Here is a 15,066-nt window from a genome sequence, read left to right as displayed (position 1 = left end):
TATTTTATTTTTTTTTTATTTTTTTTATTTTTTTTTATTTTTTTATTTTTTTAATTTTGATTTACTTATGATAGTAACAGAGAGAGAGAGAGAGAGGCAGAGACACAGGCAGAGGGAGAAGCAGGCTCCATGCACCGGGAGCCCGACGTGGGATTCGATCCCGGGTCTCCAGGATCGCGCCCTGGGCCAAAGGCAGGCGCCAAACCGCTGCGCCACCCAGGGATCCCTATTTTTATTTTTTTTAGCATCTGTATTTTATTGCCATTATTTTGTGCATCCATTAGCAAGACACGTGCTAAGGTATCAGAAAAGCCTAAGAGTGGTAATTTGGGGGGGGGGGGGTCTTGGAACACTCAAAAATTCTTTCCACATAAAGTGATGTTAATTGCTTCTTCACACCATTTCAGGTTTCATAGGAACATTCTCCTTTAGAGAGTGAGGGACATCTGTACCTGACTTCTGTTGAGGTAGTTTAAACTTTTCCTTGGGCTACAGTGTTCTTTGTTTCTTTGTTGTTTATTAACTTGGGATGAGAGAAAGAATTTGGGTCCCTCAGTGTGGAAGAATGAGGGGAGTAATTGCTAGCATTTGTTTCCTGCTGTGTAGCAAAAGCCAGTGTGATAGAATAAAAGCAGAGAGAAGAAAGATAGACCAACCCAGTGTCCATCAAGTCTGTGTTCCAGTCACCTCTAAAACCACCCAGAGTCCTGCTTTCTTTCACTTGCTACCCAAAGTTCTGACTAATATACACTGACCTCTAGTAACAATTCAGTAAACAACGAATAGGACTGGTGACTCTACTAACCATTTTTCAAAGACCCCAAATCAAGATTCTTGGTCTGAAAAAGGATTTCTCACATTTGTGATTTTTCTATATCAAAGTCTTACAAATGTGTGAATGCCCACGGATACTTTGTCAAATAGGTCACATATCATATTTTTAAAAAGTATTAAAATTGTGTGATATTGGAAATACCATGAAATATCCAGTAAGTATGGGTGCCATAATCTGGGGTGCTGACAGCAATAGACATCATATGGGAAGACACAGAAATGGCCTACTTCTCCATAAGGGAAAACAATTCTGAGTTGAAAAAAATGAATTTAACTAGAGTGCCTAAAATCTAATATTAATATTGTTATTATAATCCTAAGGGTGCCAGAACAAATATATGCTATCCTATTGTCCCTTTGGAGAATTTCATATCAAGAACTATGAAGAGAGAATATATATGTGTGTGTGTATATATATATTTATATGATATTAAAATTAATCGAAACACTCTCAAGCCCTAAGCAAAATGGCTCTAGCAGCTAAAAGTCCAAGATTGTTCCTCCACCCAGGCTGGAACTAATCAAAAGTCTGAAGGAGGCAAAACATGTTTTCAGTTTTTCTCATGAGCACTAGATATGTGCATCTCTCAAATCTAACTGTGGGCGCATTTCTTAGGAAACTGTACTGGAAAAATTAATTGTTCCCTGTCCTGACCTCCTATAAGATTTGTTTCTTGTTGATTCCCCATCCTATATTGTATTTCTACTTTTTCTGCTTCAATATGAGCTTTTCAGGGGCAAAGATTGTTTTGAAAAATAATGTGTTAACCAAATTGATTGTCCTCTCCTCAAAGAAATGAATTGAAGAAATGAGTTAAAATTCAACAGCTAAAACATTGCATTAAGATAAGTTCCTTGTATTTCTATTTCCCGAGGACAAAAGCAATGACTGTTTTTGACCATGACCCAAAGTAGCAAAGACATTTTACCTTGTAACACAGTACACATGTACATAGATACATAAAATCAAAACAGAGATTTCACAAAACGTTATTTATTTTTAAAAGATGGACAAGTTCTGACACCTAGTTCATTTTTTTCTTTTTGATAATAATGACTGTGACTCATTAGAGGAATTTCATGACTCCTGATGAATCATGACCCATAGTTTGAAAATATGGCTCTAATGAGAACCTATGGGTTGGTGCATGTTTATCAGAGAAAGTGAGAAAGTTAAGTGAAATCCTCAAAGCAGGTGAAGTCTCAGAAATGGCCAGAATATCTATAGCTTACTTAACTTATAGATCATGGAATTATGAATTCCTAGAAATATTAGTCCAGAAGCAAAACCTGGAAGCCTCTCCCACTCTCACTATAGTTTTTATCTACATATCACAAGATCTGCGTAAACAAAATCTTGAAGGATTTCTTCTTTCCTTCAACAATCTGTTGGGCACTGTGCTTTAGCTGTTGGAGCTGCAGGGGTGAATAAAACACACAAAGTCCCTCTCCTCATGGAGTTTACATTCTAGTGAATGAACACAGACATGTTTAATACAACTTCAGGTAGTGATAGATTATGAAAGAAAAACAAATTATGGCAAGAGTCTAGAAGGTGGTGGAAAAGGGGAAAGGGCTATCTTAGGGTAGCCCAGAAAGGCTTCTCTGTGAAGGTGATGTTTGAACAGAATCTGAGTGAGCCAGTTGAACATCTAGGGATGTGTGAGGCGGAACAGCAAGTGTTGTAAATATATTTGTGCTAAAGTAAGGGGCTGCTGGGCCTGGTCAGTAGATATAGCAATCACATCAATGGTGTAGATGGACCCAACCACAGCCCGTTCCGAGGGAAACCACCTTGAACATAATCACTGGCCCTCTGGCAGATGTATTAACATGTTCTCCTCTCTTCTTCCAGCATGTCAGCCACTAGGTTTGGGCACTTGACCCGTGGTTCCTAGACTTGGAATTGGTTTCACTAATTTGATAGAAAATAGGGATCATTTCCTGTTATGGATTGAATTGTGTCCCCCTCCAAATTTCACAGGTTGGAGTCCTAATCCCTAATACCTCAGAATGTGAAAAGAGGGCCACTAAAGATGTAATTAGTGAATATGAGGCCCCTACTGGCATAGAACAGGCCCCTAATCCAATATGACTGGTGCGTCCTCACAAAAGGGAGGGATTTGGACATAGATATGCGCACAAGGAGGACACCATGTGAATATGATGATGGTCATCTCCAAACCATCCAGGCTGTTCCAGGCCTGGAACAGCCTCTTCCCTAACCCTACCAACACCCTGCTATTGTCCTTCCAGCCTCCCAAACTGTGAGACAAATAACTGTCTGTTGTCTGAGCCTCCCAGCTTATGGCACTTTGTTACCACAACCCTAGCTAACCAACTACACCTCTCTGGGGAGGAGTTGAGTAGATTCCATGTGTAGTAGGGTAGTTAATATATGGATGAATTGTGGCACATGGGGTAGACTACTATTTGCATAGGAGGGATAGCCCCACTTTTTAGCTGAGCCAACTACATTTCCCACCCTCCAGGGCAGTGGACTGTGGCCAGATCTTTAAGCTCTGGCCAATGAGCTGTAATCAGATGTATCTTGTGGGGGCTTCCAGCAGCCTTCCTTAAAAATAGCTGGCAGCTGTCTTTTTCCTTTTTCTGTATCCCTTCTTCCTTCCTGGGGGCTGAAATGCAGATGTGATGGTGGTATTTAAACCATGAGTGACATTGGTAGTGAAAGCTGTAGAGGATAAAAGGAAACCTGGATAATTAAAAGCTTTGTGGAACAGAGTCATCATCACACCAACACTGAGTTCCCACATCTGGACTTGGACATGAGAAAGAAATGGTCTTTTATCTGGTCTAAACCATTGTTTGGGGAGGGAGGTTAACTATTACTTGCAGTGGGATCTAATCTTAATGGATACAAGCATGCAGCGTGAAAATGGGAGGAAAACACATCCCCACGGAGGATGTTAGCCTTGGAGGAAGGAAAATCAGATTGAGAAGGAATAATCAAGGGATACGAGGAAAACCAGGAGGAAATTATACCTGGAAAGCTAAAAAAATATCTAAAAGGGAGAAATAAAGGTCTGACTTTAGATCTTACTGAACTGATACAAGGACCAAGAAATGTCTCATGTTTCTCCAACTTGATGTGCATAGGAATCATTTGGAGTCTCATTAACACGCACAATAGGATTCAAGAAGTCTGGGTGTGGACGTTCAGGTGATGTCGATGTCAATGCTACTGGTACACCTGAAGGGGCAAAGGTTGAGACCAGAGTGGTTCTCAAAGTACGGTTCTTGTACCATCAGCATCACCAGGAACCTGACAGAGATGCACATTCTTGGCCACACCCCAGACCTACTGAATCAGAGGGAGGGGAGGGGAAGGGGGGCGGGGGATGGGGATAGAGAGGGCAGAGGTGGGGCGGTGGGCGGCAATCTGTTCCAACCAGCATGTCAGGTGATTCTGATGCCCACTGAAGGCTGGCAACCACTGGTGAGAGCAATAATAACAATAATAATAACGACTCCCACAGACATTGAACGCCACCTGTGGGCCAGCCCTATTAACACCTTTCTTACATCGTCTTCTTAGGTCCTCACAACAATCTATGTTACCAATGAGGAGAATAAGACAGACGAGGATGGGTGCTTTGCCAAGGGCACACCACTAGCAGGTGGTCGATCCAAGAAACCACGTTCAGTGCTCAGGACGCTTGGCCAACTCTGCTTCCAGGGTCAGCAGGGCCATCGCTATAAACAGTTCCAGCGAGTGTGAAGTCAGAAGCCAGACTGCAGCAGCTTTGGAAGGGGGGAAGTGGAAAAGTGGATGCAGAATGCTTCTTCAAAAACCTAGGCCTTGAGGGAGGAAAGAGGAATAAAGTAAGAACTGGAAGGTAATGGAGGGCCAGTGTGTGTTTCTTGCTTGCTTGTCTAAGAGGGGAATCGCTCTGAACTAAAAGAGGAATAGAGGATCTCAAGATACGGGATGAGATTTCAAAAAAATCAAGCCTGAGCACATCAGGGCAGGATGAACGAGGAAGGAGAGACAATGGATTATGTTAGGAGAGCTCGGAGGGGATGGGACATTTTTCCAGGAAAGGGGAGAGGCTGAGGCAGAGGAGAATAGTGAACCTTGAATACCTGGTGGGCTATTACATGGAAGGGGAACAAATCTTATTTTTATGGCTCTAGAGGGTGGACCAAGGGATGAAAGTTACAGGGGATAGATTTCATCTTAAAATGAGAAAGAACGGTCTAATGATTTAAGTTATTTGGAAACAGAATGACTTGCCCTTTGAGGTGGTGATTTTCCTACAGCCGAAAGCACTTAGGGAGAAGCTATTTGACAGCCAGGAGGCAAGGTGTATAAAGGATTATTCCTCTGAGTTCACTGGGGGTTTTAACTATGTTGAAATTTTATGCTGTGTCCCTGCACTGCCTGTTCCATTAGTAAACCACTAAAGTATAGTCCTGCTTACGGTATAAGAAGGATTTTCTTTGTGTAGTTTACAACTTGGAGCCTTCTTGCTCTAATTTACAAGTAATGGAGATTACCTACATCTCTGACATTATCAAAACAATTCATGTATTTGAAATCATTTAAGTCACCACTTAATATTAGTGATTCTGAAGTCTCGCTTTATTTCCCGTCCCCCCCATGGATCCTGTTTCTTAGCTCCCATTCATTTTTTTTTTCTTTTCTTAGGTGATTTGGACTATATAAACAAGTGACTGGATTTTCTTGTCATGCCAAACTGAAGTCCTTTCACAGATACTGTTCAGAGCCATCTGTAGACATCACCATGACTTAATAGATGGAATGTCTCTTCTCCCAGAAGATGCCATTATTTCCAAGGAGAGAAAATAATCTTTTGATAAATTTATGAAAAGAAAACCACAAAATCCAGCAACATCTCAGCAAACCCCAAACTGACCCTACAAGGGCTTGATCTGTTCTTTTTTTCTCATAGCCTGAAGACCTCGGCATAACCCGAACTTTCTGATCTCTCCACTGTGGAAACCGGGCCATTGGAAGGGAAGCCCAAACTAAAGCCCTTTTGCCTTCCAAGAAAATGAATGCCACTCACCAGAGTACGTGGTGGCTTTTGAGCCCAGTGGTACAAGAGCAGAACACTGGACGGCAACACCATCTGTTCCACCTGCTGTGCAGAACAGTTGGTCCAGTGCCCATAGTGTGGATTGCAACTAAGACTGGGCACTTACAGAACTGCTGCTTCCTCTTGGGTTCAAATTCACTGCAACAGCAAGCACTTTGTGAAACCTAAACTTAGACTTTGCAAAACGACCAGAACCTTCCATCTCTTAGAGTAAACTGGAGAATTAGGGCACCGACCCTTTGTTCTTGGCTTGTGAATTTGAAAAGATGGTTTCTAAGATTAAGTTTTTACTTAATCTTACTTACTAAGTTTTATATAGGGGTGCTTTTGAGCAGAATATCTTTCTCTTCACATACCTTTGTAATATTTTGTAGGATATGGTGATTGATCTATAAGTGTATATACACACGTGTATATATGTTGGATATGTATATGTACACATATATGAATACATAATATATATGAAATTTTAGATTTTTACTTCTGAAGCTTCAGATTGAAAGTAACACTTCCACTTGACATATTGTCACATGATATGTGCACGCACATATATTATTAGGAACATGTCAGAGAATGTAAGGAACTTAAACCAAACACAACCCAGTCTTTAGAAATACTTTAAAGAGAAACAATATCTTATATGGCAGTATTATACTGCTAATATTTGAGTCCTTCTCATGTATTTGAAGTTCAATAAAATTTACAAACAATGTAAGTCCAGAAAGGCAGCATTCTAAGATTCTAAGGTGACCCCTGAAAATAATTTGTTGGTGGCACATACTACCATGTGTCAGTGTGTTTCAAAAACTGCTCTACTTATTTTTCTCGCCTCTTAAAGTACCAAATAATCCTCAAATGGCCCTTGAAAATGTATTCGTAATACAATCATGACATTTTAATTAAATTAGAAGAATTTTTGATAAGGTCACCGTTCTTCAAAAAATTTGGAAGAGCTAGTTTGAGAACTGGTCTAAAAAGAGGATTTTTTTCTGATTTAATTCCTGAGTTTTTCTGTGAATCTGTTAGTTTATCTGTTCTATTTCTTCTGAGAGAAGGAAAGAGCATTTTCAACCTCGTGCCTTTAAGGGAAGCAGGGCTGTTAACAGTAGACCACTAGGAGGCAGCATGGAACCGGGAATCAGGAGCCTTGGGTTTGGTTCTGCTCAGCGCCAGCTGTCTCCACAATTGTCCTGTAAACTCTCTAGAGTGTCAGTTTCCAAAGCACAGCCACATGCCACAATTTTGATGTAGCCTGTGTTGTTTTTACAATTTGGTGGAGACTGTGACCCACTTGGAAGACCTGATATACGGGGCGGGGTGGACATGGGTTGGGAACACAAGGGTAGGCCACCAAAGGTCTATTTGTGTGAGAGAAGCTGGAGCCTCCCGGGGACTCTCCATTCCAAGGTGCAGTGGTTTGGTCCAAGTGCAGGGAGAGTGTTGGGATTGGAAGGGACTTTGAGTACAGCCAAGGGTATGTTGCTTACCCAGCTCCCTAGCTTCCTCCTACACCTAATGTGAGATGGGAAGTGGTCGGTTCTTAGGGCAGGGCCTATGCCGATAAGTATCATTCCATTAATTTGTAGGAAGATATTCCTGCCTCAGGGATCAGAACATTCCTATCTCTGTGATCAGAGCATTCTCCCTTTGGGCAGACTGACATGAAAAACCAAACAATGATCAGAAAGGTGCTGGGTGACGACTGTTGAATAGGTTCCAGGCATGAGGCATCTGTCTCCCACAGACATGGTCTTGGTGAGACCAGACACTGGAAATCTGGTAGCTAAAGCTGCCTTCCCTTCTTAGTGCAGCGTACACGCGGTCCATTGGTTTTATCCACATGCCTGGGAAAAAATGGTTATGCATCTTAAAAATAACTTGAATAAGTCCCTGATTTCTCCTCTGAGTTAGTGTTGTGCTTCTGTGGACTCATCAAGCGATAACATGGCCCAATGATAAAGAGTTCCGGCAGTGGAGCCGGCCAGCCTGGGTTCACACTGCAACGCTGTGGCCTGCCATGCCAGCTAGGCAAAGCATCCCATCTCTCTGCGACTCCCACCTTCTTCATCTCTAAAATGGGGGAAGTCATAATATCTGTTTTCCAAGACGATCATGAAGATTAAATGAGTTAGCACACAAAGCACTTGACAGAGTGCCTGACATGTAGCGAGCACTTACATTTTAGCTCTTTTGAAAATGCACTTGCCTATTTCCTTTGCAAATATTTTTTTGTGACCTTAATGAGTCTACTATAGGCAATGACTTTCCGTGCTCCCTAACAGGGTGGTATTATAACAAGGCCAAGAATTTAATATATGCATATACACACCCTGATTAGTTAGTTCACATGGCTTGTTTTTCAGCAGAACTATTTTATATATTCATGCTGATTAGTTAATTGACATAGTTAACTTTTTAGCAGTAGTATCATCACTATTATCATCGTAATGAATCACAATGCTAAAATTAAACCTTTTTTTTCTATTAATGAGCATGTATTCCTTAGGCACAAGAAAATAAATATCTATTCCTGGTTGAAGTCTTTTTTCAACTATAGAGTGGTGGCCTTCAAAAGGAGACAATCTATTGATCACTTCCTGAGTTGAGCCATAGGGAAAAAAAAAAAAAAAGGAAGAGAGAATCAGAACCTTGGGGACATGTTTTGCATGCGTTAGCAAAGTCCGATGTGAGCTTTCTACGTTAGTGTGTCAGGATATGTTGTGCTATCTTCGTCTCATTCCTGCTAGAAGGTCAGAGTAAATGAAGAAAACAAACAGTCCCAAAGTGCTGGGTAAAAGTTGCAAAATAAAAATAGAGGACAATTTTAAAACACATTAATGAAAGTTATTTAGCAATTCTAAGTAGATGCAATTGGATTTGCTTCTTTTGCTGTCGGTTTTGAATCATTTAATTCATGTAAAATATATTATCCCAGGCAATTTTTTAATCTCATCTTTTGAGGGTTTAAGACTTAATAAGCAGCAAGCTAAAACTGTAGTTAAATGTGTAAATCATTTGCACAAATAATCGATAATAGGATTTATTAGGGAATATAATAGCCAGTCTAACACTTAATCTTGAGTAAATGAATAATTTGTGAAGTACTTCATGACTTTTCAGGAAATTTATAATCACACGGTTAGATTTACATCAGAGCTTTGGGTAATTTCAGAATATAAAATAATAAAAATATTATAGGACGAGTTCTTGAAATTTGAGATAAAAAGAGCATGATTGATGTTATGAAATCATTGTTTTAATTATACTTTCTTTAGCTGTTAGATTATATCCACTGCCTTTTAATGCCAACTTTTGTGGTTTAAAAAATCCGTTTTAATCATCTCCGTTTCCAGCCCCCTTTCCCTGCTGTTTTACCTTTGCAGAGTTGCCCATGTATATCATGAGGACTACCAGGGAGGGGCAGGTCAACAGACACTGCCATTAAAAGCAAAGGCAAAAGTCAACATTTATTTTTTCATACTTTTCAATGAGGGTGGTATTATGACTTGGTGTAAGAATTGCACTCTCCTGCTGAAAGTAATAAGAATGGGCTAGAGTTCTCAGAGAGGCCCCCTGAGCACCCAGAGGCAATGCCTAGGGTGAGAGTGTCTTCCATGGGTCTCCAGGGCCGGTGGCTTGGCTCTCAGCTGAGTCAAAACTCAATTCGGTCCATCTATCTGGATAATCAATCTCTTGGAGACTCACATTAACCGAATCATCTGAAAATGATGCATACATCAGAATCCCAGTTAGTTAAGTTGCAGTGAAAAATACGTACTCTTTCCTGTTACCACAATTTCTGAGCTGGCCAGGGGTGGTGTGCCATTCTGCTCCTCATTGTGACCAATGGGCCGAACATGGTATTTTGCACATAGCAGCCACCCAGTAGGTATTAACTAAATTTAAAGGAGAGACAAAAAGAGAGGGACACACACACACACACACACACACACATACAGAGAGAGAGGGAGAGAGAGAGAAAGGGAGTAAGACTGAGGAGGAAAGGATATAGTTCCAATAGAATGTCAACCAAATCGTCAAAGTTTACTGTTCCATCCCACTCCCCAGGCAACACAGTTGTGATCTATTAGTTAATGCTACTTCATACTAGTTCTTCACATTCCTTTTTTTCTCTTGAGAAAAAAGAAATGAATTCTTTCACTCTCCTTTCTTTCAGTCTTTTTCATTCTCTTTATAATTCAGCCTTTCTGCAGAGAGATTACCTTATAACTGGTAAAAATGTCAACTTTTCCAAATAAACTTTTCCAGCCCTACCTCTCGGACTCAAAAATTGTCAACTTACTCAAACTTCCCAAACCTCCCTGGACACGTTTTAGTAGACAGTCTCTTTATTCTTTGAGATGGTCTCCTTCCAGATTCAGGATCCCCTTCTTCACCTGTATGTTCCATCTACAATGAGTGCTTCTTTGAGTCAAAAATATATTTCAACACATCTCCCCACCCCGTTCCCGAAAGGTAATGGCAATTCCATGTCAGTACCCAGTCCCCCCAGCCAGCAAAACAAAGAAAAAAGAAAATCTTGTATCCAATTTGTAAATTCCTGTGTTTGAAACTTATTGCCACTTGTGACCTCACAATTATGCATGGGCATTGACAGTACAAATTTCATCTTCTCTTGAAGATGAAGACATCTTCAATGTCTCCTGGGTGACATTTTGGCACCCAGGATTGTGCAACAGTTTTCTATGTTAAAAAATCAAATAATAATTCCCTCATTCTAACTCTTGGCCCAAATCAGACCTTTGCATGGTTCAAACAAAGAACCGCTGAACTGCCAACTGAAGGAGTCCATGGCTGATGAATTACCTGCAAAGCTCTGAATCCTGCTTCGAAAGTATACACGAAGCACAGGACCTGATAGTGGCTGGTGGGTGACACCAAGGAGCCCTCTGAGCCTATTCCTGTCCTGAGTCACAGCCTCAAACACATCATAGAGCTGGCAGGGAACAGGCACAGAATTCAGACTTCCTCTCTTAGCCATCTTTCCCAACAAATGTCTAGGGAAATTTTCCCTGTTAGGGCTATTATTATTATCTTCATTATTCACACTAAAAATAATAAAGATAATGTTGAGACTGAAAGTCATTGTGATGATGCTAATAATGACTAATATTAATCAAAAGTCTCTTCTGGCCCAATCTCTTCCTAGTATTTCATAGATATTGTCTCATTTCATCTTCAGAACAACTCTATGAAGTTTTATCATCTTTTTCATTATACAGATGAGGAACTTGAGGCCTAGAAGATTAAAAGAAAAAAAAACAAAACTTGCTTAAGATTAAGCAATCACACAGCAATTAAGTGACATTACCATTACTGGACTTCTGGATTGTTCAACCGCTCATTTCTTTCTTTCTTTCTTTCTTTCTTTCTTTCTTTCTTTCTTTCTTTCTTTCTTTCTCCTTTCTTTCTTTCTTTCTTTCTTTCTTTCTTTCTTTCTTTCTTCTTTCTTTCTTTCTCTTTCTTTCTTTCTTTCTTTTTTTTTTTAAAGACTTTATTTATTTATTCATGAGAGACACACAGAGAGAGAGAAGCAGAGACAGAGGCAGAGGGAGAAGCAGGCTCCATGCAGGGAGCCCAACGTGGGATGGGATCCTGGGTCTCCAGGATTACACCCTGGGCCAAGGCGCGCTAAACCACTGAGCCACCCGGGGTTGCCCTCGACCCTTCATTTCTTAACTAGTACTTTTGACCTCTCCTATAGGAAATCCCAGTAGGGAAATAAATCATTTGCATGACACAAGCCAGCAAGAGAATCTCAGATTTCTAAAAATCTCATTAGACTGTTTTTTACATTTACCTTTTGGTCAATTCTGACTTATTCGGGGGCCAATATGGCTAGCTAACCTCCTAGGTTCACCTACCTTTATGCTCTACTAAACTTTTTATCACTTTCGGATTTACATCCCACCCTATCAGAAGGGAAGGAGGGAAACAAAGAGATAGAAGATAGAATTAATTGTGTTACCATAACAGCTTTGGGTACAGCTGAGAGACTTTGAAACTAATGTATAAAATTAAGCTTCAGGATTATCTACTTCTTTATACTTCATTCATCTGGATATAATGAGATGAGTCAGCCAGTAGCCAAATCCCACTTACAATTGTGATGTAAGTATTAGAAGAAAAGCTTCATATATTATACTTCTGCCATTGTTGCCCTAAGAACATTTGCTTTATGTTTTCTTTTTTATAGTTGGAAATTCTGTAAATGTAACTTATGAATAGCATTTACATGCTCTGACACCATAGCCTTTCAATTTCTTAGTATTGACCCAGCCCTTAACATGTTTATAAAGGCAAGCTAATGCATCAATTGCTTTGATATTTATTTCAGCCTATTATCTTGCTTTTTTATGATTTTTCAGAAATTAGGAATATTAATAACAGACAGGTATGCAGGCAAATGAGAGTCTATCCTCTGTTCAGTGGCACCTAGAGAAGGCAACCACAATTTCCCTCGATATTTATTTCCAGAGTTTTTACATCTAAAACCTATTCCTGTGAATGAGTTGCTTTTCCTCCTGCCCCATCCCCATGGAGATGGAGAACAGTTTGTCACAGGAACAGGGAAGGGTTAACTTACATGCCATGAAATGTTCTGAGTTTTATATATATGGAGAAGACCCAGAAATTAAATTTTAATAGGCCTCCAGATTTGGGCAGCAATCAAAGATTTTCTCTATAGCAACAATTACACACACCACTGATCTGAGATCAAATATTTATGTCCTCCCCTACATGCTAGAGGACTAGCATTTTGCTAGTTACTGTTATTACCAGGGCAATTCAATAGAGGGCAAAAGAGACTAAAGATGTCATTTCACAGTGGAAACTGTAAGAGAAAGCAATAACAAGCCTGGAAAAGATTAAGCACAATTGGAAATGAGTCTAAACTGAAATAAAATACTGTATTTGAGTAGATTTTTTTAGGGCTATAATTTTAACTTCTACTAAAGGACTGTCGTTTCGCCTATCACTGAAACACACACAAAAGAAGACAAAGAAGCCTGATGCTAGCAGGAAACAAAAGCTCTCCCCTATTTCATAAAAGTACTTTCTTTTGTACAACTGTATTGTTTGAAGAAGAAGACTCTTCCATTATGCCTTGGGGGAAATGTAGCCATTTTGAAAAAATGAAATATAAATTATACTTTCCTTTGGAAGAACTTTGCGTCCTTTGGCATTACTAACACAGAAAGCAGTAACAGAGTAAATTCTGCTCATACAGGACCCCATCAGGCAATACCAATGTCTCACTCACTTTAACAGACGAGAGCTTTCTTTACATTGCCATCATTATCACCATCACCACGATGACCACGTTACCAACTGCTATACTGTAATATCTTTAGAGATGCAATGTTGCAGTAAATTCCTCCAAGCCAGGTATTTTTCAGGTACTATTACAGAGCTGCCCTTGAAGAATTTATGATTTAAGAACTTATATTAAAGTATCACATTGCCATTCTTTCATGGCTTTATTTCTTTTCTGTTCACATTTCTGGTGATTTTATTTGGTTCCAGGAGGGCTGTGAAATTCCGTTATTTCTTCCCATTTGGCTTCAAGTATAGAACTCAATGGGCCTCCCTAGGACCTCTTCAATCTCCACTGGGGCCTCTAAACTGGGAATTGTTCTGATGAGGATATGGTCCCTGGGCAAAGTACTTGTATAATCTGGATGGGAAGACCAGAGGCAAGAGAAGGTATCTAGGAATAGAAGGCAGTTCTAAGTAATAGAATAACATGCATGGCCAGAGTTCAGAAGGAGAGAACATTAGGTCTGCTGGGGTCTTTAAGGGCTCCCATGTGGCCTAGACTGAAGGAAAGTTGATCTCCAAATGATGTGAATATCCAATGTGAAGGCTAGGAGGATGGAAGGGGTAAGGATGCTCATGGAGCAGTAAACAGCTCTGTCATCTCTGATGTGGTGTCTATGAAGGCAAGAAATAGGAGATAAGATTGAAGAAGGAGCTTGTGAGAGTCCTTGAGTGAATGCTGGGCTTAGAGATTTGAACTTTATTTTCTACTCATGTTGGAGTTGAAGATTTCTAGAATAGGGAAGCGACAGGAGGAAGATGATATCTTAAGAAGATTAATGTGGGAGCAAAGTGCGGAACAGATGTGAGAGGAATGGAAATTCCCTCCCTGGAATGGGAAAACTCACTAGGAATTCCAAATGCCAGGCATCATTCATTCATTAGCGAACATTTGTTGTTTATTATGTGCTAGGCACCATTCCAGGTCCCAGGAATACAGTAACGAACAAAGGTGGGTCCAGGGTTTTGTGGGGAATGAAATTCAAATAATTTGAGGAGCCTTCTTTAAGAAAAAGAATACCAAATTAAAAATACAAAATGACGATCCCTGAGCATAAGCCTCATGAGCTTCATGGTAAATCTCCATCTGGCTGATGAGATAGACCAGGTATGCTCTCCCTCGAGACTTATGTTCTAGAGGAAGCAGGGAGGAAAGATGGACAATAATCAAGTAAACAAATGAGATTTTTTTCAGAGAGTGATATTTGTCTTGAAGCAAATAAAATGTCTTGATAAAGAGTAGGGGGTTGAGGGATCCCTGGGTGGCGCAGCGGTTTGGCGCCTGCCTTTGGCCCAGGGCGCGATCCTGGAGACCCGGGATTGAATCCCACGTTGGGCTCCCGGTGCATGGAGCCTGCTTCTCCCTCTGCCTGTGTCTCTGCCTCTCTCTCTCTCTGTGTGTGACTATCATAAATAATAAATTTAAAAAAATTAAAAAAAAAAAGAGTAGGGGGTCGAGAAGGGAGAATAAGGATACAGCAGCTTCCGATGGGCTGTCTGGGAAGGTGGACAGCATTCCAGGCAAGGGGTCTGTCTGGGGACACACTAAGGTAGCATGACCGAGGAACAGATGCAAACCAGGATGGCGGAACATAGTGAGTGGGATAGAATGTGATGTCTAAGAGGTAGGCAGGAGCCCGGTTGTGCCTCTGAGGAGTGTTTCAGTTGTGTTTCAGTTAGTTCAAAACTTAATGTTTTGAATAACCACTTGGTTATCTCACAATTCTATGAGTTGACTGGACTCAGCTGGGCGGTTCTTCTACTTTACATGATGTCAGCTGGGGCTATAGAGCTAGACAGGGCTGGGACA

General features: G+C 40.5%; 1 long non-coding RNA gene across 6 annotated transcripts in view; it reads right to left on the bottom strand.

Moving 5' to 3' along the window:
* The window catches only part of LOC112678216 (uncharacterized), a 51,676-nt gene that overhangs the window by 6,729 nt on the left and 29,881 nt on the right, over positions 1–15,066 (bottom strand). For 4 of the 6 annotated variants that reach the window (XR_007406554.1, XR_007406555.1, XR_007406557.1 and 1 more), the window contains 2 exons: positions 9,694–9,811; positions 1,813–4,653 (listed from right to left, as the gene is read on the bottom strand). This is a non-coding gene — a long non-coding RNA (uncharacterized LOC112678216). Of the gene's footprint in view, positions 1–1,812; positions 4,654–9,693; positions 9,812–15,066 lie in introns of those variants that run through there. The other 2 variants (XR_007406558.1, XR_007406559.1) reach the window with 1 other exon arrangement.

Source organism: Canis lupus, chromosome 27 (assembly GCF_003254725.2).
Source record: "Canis lupus dingo isolate Sandy chromosome 27, ASM325472v2, whole genome shotgun sequence".
Classification (NCBI taxonomy): domain Eukaryota; kingdom Metazoa; phylum Chordata; class Mammalia; order Carnivora; family Canidae; genus Canis; species Canis lupus.
Note: the sequence above shows the minus strand (reverse complement) of the source record. Positions and strands in the feature narration are given on the sequence as shown.